This window comes from Panthera leo, chromosome C2 (assembly GCF_018350215.1).
Source record: "Panthera leo isolate Ple1 chromosome C2, P.leo_Ple1_pat1.1, whole genome shotgun sequence".
Classification (NCBI taxonomy): Eukaryota; Metazoa; Chordata; class Mammalia; order Carnivora; family Felidae; genus Panthera; species Panthera leo.
The window spans coordinates 123,047,283-123,055,347 of record NC_056687.1 but is presented as its reverse complement, the minus strand read 5'-3'; the positions used below and the strand labels follow the sequence as shown (position 1 = coordinate 123,055,347).

The 8,065-nt window shown below is 43.6% G+C and overlaps 1 long non-coding RNA gene across 1 annotated transcript; it reads left to right on the top strand.

Moving 5' to 3' along the window:
• The first annotated feature begins 2,543 nt into the window (after positions 1–2,543).
• On the top strand, positions 2,544–7,713 carry LOC122229477. The gene is made up of 3 exons (XR_006207001.1): positions 2,544–2,678; positions 3,452–3,575; positions 7,638–7,713. It is a non-coding gene; the product is annotated as an uncharacterized LOC122229477 (long non-coding RNA).
• The last annotated feature ends 352 nt before the right edge of the window (positions 7,714–8,065 follow it).

Genomic DNA, 8,065 nt, shown 5'->3' with positions numbered 1-8,065 from the left:
CACCTCTCCTCACCTTTGAGGGCAGAGACAATAATAGCCCAGGTCACTTGGGTGAAAATGGGCAGGTTGGGTCCAGGACCTTTTGGGGGTTTCAGGTGTGATTTGTAACCCCTACCAATACCCTGCTCCTGTGGCCATCTTGCCCTTAGGTCTGGCGTGGGTCTGGCAGGCTCCTTCACAGCTACTGGGACCCCTCCTTGCCACGGCAGGGCCAGGATGTCTCTAGTCTGCATCTCATCATAGACGACACTTCCTCTTCTATTCCCTGTTCTCCCTTGCTCTGGGCCTGCAGTTCCTCTCCCTTTGTCTTTTAGAGGCTCTTCACTCCCGTGTGGGTTTTTGCTCTCCACCTGCAGAGAAAAGCTGCCCTCTGCATGCAGCTTGTGCCCCTTACATCCACATGACCTGTCACAGAGCTCCCCCACTGTCCGTCCCTCTGAGCCTGTCTTTGCTCTGTCTGCCCTCATTTCCCTGTGCCTAAAGTAGGGGCTGCCTTCTCCTGGGGCCTGGGCCCTCAGAAACTGCATCGGGGAGAAAGTCTGGAACCTACCTGAGCGCTCCGATTTTTTACGTCTCTAAAGGAGATGTGAGAATCAATTGGAATAATATATTCGGCAGTTCTGCCCTGAGCCTTACTGCACTGAGGTGTCTCCCCTGGCAAGCTCTTTCTCTCCACTTTGCAATTAGTGAGCCCCCTACAAAGTACTACCAGAAGGCTTCTCCCATCCACCCTGCAGGTGCATGGTCCTCCCCAGTGTCCTCCCTTCTGAAAGATCCCTGCCAGCAGCAATGCAATCCATATGCAGTTGAATTAGCAGATTTGAAAAATGTGATATAAAAGTTTTAACAATGTCCCTTTATGTACAAATTTGGAAATGATTTGATCCTCCCATTTCTTTTTTCTTACAAATTGCCTGATTTCAAAGCCAGATGGCTGAACTATAAACTGCACTCACCCTTGAGCTGGTAAATAGAAATGCCCCATTCTTTGTTCACATCTTGGGAATCCTTTTGTTGCTGGCATGCATTGACAGCCTGTGAGTCGTTTTGGTAACCATCGAGCTGTTATTTTAACATGCACTGTTATTATCATTGAAATACATTTTTTATACCCTATAGAGGTATAAATATCATTCAAGTGCTCATTAAGAAGCATTGTTAGTCCTGAAAATTATACCTGAATGTCAGTAAGTTTGGTCCAGAAGGCAGACCTGATAAAATACCATGAAGGAGGCCAGACCACCGCCGCCATGATATGCTGCCTGGTAATACAGGTACGGGCACTCATGGATCATTAGGGCCAAGCCTGAGAAAATAAATAGCAGCTTTAAAATAAAATACGTGAGAGTGTTTGCAGATTTATGGGCTTGTAGGGTTCATTCCCTTTACTTTGTACTTACCCCTAGGTCTGGAAAGGTACTAGTTTTAAGTTGTATCCTTTGCTTAAAACACAATTGTCCGGCATAATCAAAGAGGTCATCTACCATGTAAAGGTTGTTTCTAACTTTTTACTGCCAAGTTCAGACTCTATCAATGGTAAGTCAGTGCTTAATAAAGAGGAGAAATTTCACTATAGGGAGGTCCAAGGTGGAGGCCCCATCTGGTTTGTTAAACAGGTAGAGGACATGTGACACAGGTAGGCTCAGGAAGGTGCCAGACAGGACACCCTTGGAATTCTACTGGGATGGTTTAACTCACAAGTTTCCCCTAAATGTGCCATTGCTACCACTGTTGGTATGTAAGAGACTTTAAATCAGTAGAGATAAACATTTTTTATGTTAATAGCTGTATCTTTATTTTAATATTGTCTTAAAGCATAGCTAGCGTATCAAACTCATGATATAAAGTTTTCTTTTTAAAATAAAATTATTTAAATGAACAAAATGGGCCTATTTAAAGAAACATTGTAAGTAAATAATAGTATAGCAAAAATCATGGGTGTATTATGGAAATAATGAAACGCTGGAAAATGTTGGTTTTATTTAAGTAAATATGGGTGTCAGGTTGACCGAAATCTTGGCCAACACGTATTGTTCTTTTGGGGCAATATATCGCATAATTGGATGTAGTGTTATTTTATATGTGGCTAATTTCAGAAGCTAAAACAACCATATCTATTAAATGCTATTTTATTTGATTAATAAAAATGCTAGATTGTTTTAGGATTGAATAAATATAAAATGCTAATTGGATATAAAATCCTTATTTATGTGATCATGGGCATCACCATAAAACTATAAGACAGTTATTACTGTTTAATATTGCTTTAATTAGAAGTGCTCTTCTAAAAGTTGGAAGACAATAAGCCTCTCCCCACAGCAGCTCCCAAGGAACCAAAGTGATGTCACAATGAGATTGGAAGTCAAGGTAGAACAGAGAGATTTTCTTTTTCCCAAGAAGGCACAGGTTGATGTTATGGTTGTAATTTTCCGGGCCAGTGTTTAAATAGGCTGCCTCAGAATTGTTGAATTTAATTTGGTATTTACTTAATGTCTACTATGTACCATGCTCTATTAGGTCCCTGAGGAGGTGGTGATGTTTATATGAACCAGGATCGTTTGAACCAGCAAGTGACAGAAAACCTGACTCCAACTGGCTCAGACAAACCAAGAATTTATAGGTTCACACAATGAAACATCTAGGCGTGGACTTCAGGCATGGGTGAATCCACGTGCTCAGTCAGTATTATCAGAACTTATAGTCTCCTCCATCTCTCAGCTTGACTTTCTTCTTTACTCACTGAGGTTCTGTTCATGTGGTAGCCCCTGACAATTTGAGGCCAGCATCCACTGGTTTCAGGTATAACAGAAAGCTCTACTCTGTAGTAACTTTGGCATAATTCTCAGAACTGAGACTTCTTGGCCAGGGTGCTTGCCTGTTCTGTTTCTGGGGTGGGGACTGGATCACTTGTGTGGACTGAGGGTAGAAGTAGAGTTCTTCTGGTGCTGGCAACCAGAAGAATGAGAATGGAAAACAGATTGTTCTGTCTTCAGGGAACTCTTTGACAACTAGGTGGAAGGTGCACTTGAGTCAGTCTTTTAACAAAAGTGCAAGTGTGGAGAGGGGATTTTAGGAAGAGGGTCAGAAAGCACAAAAGCATGGAGGTATGGATGGGGATGAGGCATCTGAAAAACTAAAAATCAGAGATTTCTAACACTGACTCTCAAGGATGGAAAAGGGTGCCATGTAGTCATAACAGAATCCCCTGGGCATTAAAAGAGTATCCTGCTATTGGACAGCTCCCTACTCTTACCCTGTGAAAGAGTGTGAGAATAGTGGGCACAGAGCCTCAACTGGAGGCTTGGAGTCTGTCTGTACAAAGCTGAAAGTAGAGGGCTCTCCAGAGCCGAAGCTCTCCTGCAGCAGTGCCAGTCTCTTATACTCTTGTTTCTGTAGGCAAAATAGAGAGTCTCAGCCAACAAGTACTTATTGAGCACCTACTATGTTCCAGGCTCACTAATCAAATCAGAGCTTTGCTGCCCCTTTTCTGCTGCACCACCAAGTATGCACCGAGCACCTCTGGGTGCCCGGGAGCCCATGAGATGCCATGGGAGAATCAACCAAGAGAAACAAGGGTAAGGAGATTCATGGGGGCTGCCAGGAGCTCTGGAGAGGAGGAGGAGGCTCTTGGGAGACAGATAACTCAGGAGTATGAGAGTTGGAGAGTTGAAGGCTGCTCTCCTCCATACTGCTTTATCTCTTCTCTGCTTCCCTCCTCTCCACTCCTGTGGAGGAGCCCAGACTACCCTTAAGAGAGGAAGTTCAGAGCCACACTAGCATTCATCAGGGCTCAAGACCACATGGGGTCTAGAAAAGTCCTTGTGTTCCTCCTCTCACTCTTCGCTGTTGCTCTCTCTCAGCCTGCTCCTGTACCCTCTGAGGTGCTCTCTCTTGCATCCTGTCGGGGAGGACAGGGAGTTAATCATTTCAGGTTCTCTTCTTGCTGTTCTGCCTCTCATCCCAAGCCCATTTTCAATTCCCCTGCAAGGGAGGAGGAATGAGGGGTCAGTGCCTGAGATCTTCACTGGGCCACACAGTTCTTGGCGTGTGTGTGTGGAGGGCACTGGGTGACAGGCTGGGGCACAGACCTTCTTTCTATCTTGTGCCCCCAAGAGAGATCTAGTCTGGTCCCTCCTTCTCTTCTAAGCATGCCATTTTTGGGTGATTTAGGCTCAACCCTCCTTCTGGGCCCAATGGTCTCTCTTTCTCTTTCTGCATGCAGAAATTCTGGAACACACTGGTCCCGAGATTCAGATCCATGTGGCTCTAGCTCCATGGCGCCTGTGCCTCATGTCCCAGCTCAGCCTGCACCACAGCCTCTGTACTGAGGGACACCCAGTGCTCTTTGTATTCCATTACCACTGCTTCTTCACCTGGTGCCTGTAAGGAAGAGGAGGGAGGGAGCAGGGCCAGCCTGGCTAGTCCTGGGTCTGTGGACAGTGAGCAAGTAGGCATCAAAGCCTCACCTTCTGCCCCCTCGCCCTCTCCTGAGGGCCTTTTGCCTAAACGGTATGCTCCCACTTCTTCCATGCCTCAAAAAGAAATTCATAAACTCTGCCTGCATCCTCTTGCATATTAATTCATTAATTAACGCTCAATAGTTTATTAATACAAATACCCAAAACCATGGATAAAAGTGTAGGCTTAGTGGGCACACACGTGTTTGGTTTAAATCCTGAGTTTGCCACAAACCAGTATGTGATTTGGGGCCAACTTAAGGCTCAGTTTGCTCATCTGTCAAATAGGGATAAAAGATGGACCTGGTAGGGTTAGGAGGAATCAAAAAAAGTATATGATGAGCAAATGGTAAAGGCAGGCTGCTGCATTAGTGAGTCCTGTGACTGGTATAATGAACCTGTAAGAAGCAGGGCCAGTCCCTGCGAGCTGCTTGCTGGGGGCCGCCTGGGGTGGCCCCATTGCTTGCTGTTGCACAACCCACGGGACTTCTGTGGTGGGATCTTCACAGGGATCCAGGGAAGGTCTCCCAGTGAAGCGCTGATGTAGCCTAGCTCAGTTCCCAGGGATGATGGCTCATCTGCCCTTTGTACCTAACAGTGTTGGAAGGGAAGAGAGCAAAGTTGCTCACAGAGATGCTCAGGCAGACCCTGTACTTTTCTGCCATGCCTGAACCAGCCCAGGTCTTGGGTTTGGGCATTGAGTCTCCCTGGACTGAAATGTGTTCATCTTTAAGAACTTTCAGCTTGTCTATTCCCAATCCCATCTTTGGGTTGGCTTAGAAACTGCCAGTGACCTTTCCTCCTGTTTCTGTAATGTTCTATTCCTTTCCTTATACCTTCATTTCCATATCACTTGGTCCATACACAACCTTGGTAGGCATTGTACCATTTGAGAGATGAGCAAACTGAGACATAATGTCTTATTTTTAGATTTCCTGATTTCTCATCTCATGCTTACTCCATTTCTCTGAGCCATATCTGGCATTTGGTCTTAACTCCCACATGGAAATGATTTTTTTGTGACCTCTTACTGCTTTTATTATTCTGTCCTAGTTGAGATCCTAGGGCAAGCAGCCCTTCCAGAATGTTGAGAGGCCTATCCCCTTAGTGCCCTGCCTTCCCCTTGCTCACCACTCCCTCCCCCAGTCTCTGCTCCTATTCAGTGTTTATATGATGCTAACACTGTGCATGTGATACTAATTCTGTGCATATTTCCTGTGCCTCTTGGATTGTAGAAATTAATTAGGCAATCAGCAGCAGCTAGTGAGAATATATTCTGTTCCATACACTGCTGGGCCGTGAAGGTGATGTAAGAATTGAGAGATGTTTCCCTTGCCACTGTGGGTTTACAAGGAAGAGATGGTTCTTTTGTTAGGGTTTCCTCTACCCCTTCTCTTCCTTAAAATGTTGATGCTCTTCCTAAAAGACTCAGTTCTCAAGCTCAAAAGAGTTTGGTTTTGAACAAAACTGATGTCTTGGCCTTCATCTGTCTGACATTTGCTGGCTGCTTGTTCTGAGCTGCGGCTCTGACTCTGAGGAGTTTGGGGGGCTTTGAAGAGTTGAGGACCAGTCATATCAGCCATGCCCTTGGGTTTTCTGTGGCATCCACCTTTCTGGGCTAAGCTCTTGCTTGTGGTGAGGGCTTAGGGATGCATTAGAGGAATCACATTTCCTTCCTGAGCTGCGAACATCCAATTTTCCCTCAGGGACCCAAAATGATCCAGTCACCCATGAACAGAGATATTTCTTTAGGAAATTGGTTTCCATTTCCAGCCTCCACACCTCACAGCATAGCATATTTGCCACATGTCAAGCTAAATATGCTGTTGTCTATCCTGATTTTTCCTTCCTCTCAGGAACCAAGCAGGCAAGGGCCTGTGCTCAGGGCTTTGTCAACCAGGGAACCACGTGGCAGTTTTATGGACTCTGCATCCTACTCTATCAGCTGACTTTTCTCCTGTCTTGCCTGTGGTCCCTTGAATTCTCCTTCTCTGCATTGCCTAAAGTTCTGGACAGACTGAATGGGCTCCTGGGTACAGAATTTACCCACTTTTGTACATACTTCCTCTCAAGTGACTATGGGGAGAGCTGTGTGGGAAGGTGGGAGTCATAGCAGGTTCAGTGCTGATACCTGTCACAGTCATGACTAGGAAACGTTGTAGGGTTAACATGGCTGCATATCCATCTGCTACCGATGTTCAGGTGTAACGGGGGCATGGAGAACCTTTGGCTCAAGTTTCCAGTCTGCAGCAGTATAGACAGTAGGTCGGTGCTAGTCATAGATGACAGTGTTCTGACAATCACCACTATTCCATTGTGCATGTATTCCAGATTTGTAAAAACTGGACCTCAAGTGTACAGAATTGGATTAATCGTAGTTGTTTTTATGACCCATATTATCATTGGTTCTCTTCTACTTTTTAAACAATATAATAAACACTTGTAAACCCACAACTCAAATAAAAAATTGTGTATTTTCAGTAACTTAGGTCTACCCATGTGCTCCTTCCCCCATCCCACTATCTGCCTTCCTTACCCCACAGGGGTGATCATGATTCTGAAGGTTGTGATTATTATTCCCTTGTTTATTTTTTAAAAATTTTTTTTTATCACACATAACACCTAAACCTTAATTATTTAGTTTTACTTGTATTGAGCTTAACAAAAGCTCTTACTGATTACCTTCTAAGATAAAAAGGGCCTCTGTTTTTCCAGTCAACTTTAAGATTTACTGTGTGTATATGTGTAACATTGCAGTGTGTGAAATATCCACACTTTATTTGTCCATTATGCTATTGATGGGGTTTTGGTTTGGTGACTGTCCAAATTTACAAGATGATGATGCCAAATTGCTTTTCAAAATACTTGTATCATTTTACACTCTTATTGGCAGTGTATAAGATATCCACATTAAGTGGCATTCTTTTGGACATTGAGTATTATCAGACTTGGTATTTTTCTAATTGAATGAATTTACAGTGAAATCTCATGATCTTGATTTTCCTATTTCCTCACTGCTATTAAGGCATAACATTTCTTCATATGTTACTGGCTGTTAAGTATTTCCTCTTCTGTGAAAATGTCTGGTAGTGTCTGTTGCTTATTTCTACTGGGTTTTGTATTTTTCTGTTTTTGTAGGTACTTTTTATAGATTCTTCATGTTGGTCATTTATTTCACAGATACCTGCTGTGTGTTGCAGTGTGATCTTCCTTTGAGTCCTCCTTTGATGAATAAAAGTTTTTAATTTTAATGAAATCAAATGTATAAATTTTTTCTTTTGTTGCTAGAACTTTCTGAATCTTGTTTAAAAAATCTTTTCCTATCCCAAGATCAGAAAGATACACACACACACACACACACACACACACCACACACACACAAAGTTGATTTTTGTGAATGATGAGTTAGAGATCCAATTTCAATTTTTACACATGGAGAACCACATTTTCCAGTTCTGTGGATTGAATTATCTCCACTTTCCCCTGTGGTGATCATGCTGTGTCTTTCATATATTAAATTTCCAGATAGGTAAGGATCTCTTCCTGGGCTCTCTATTCTGCTTTGCTGGTCATTTTTTTTCTAGTCCTATACCAATACCATTCTATTT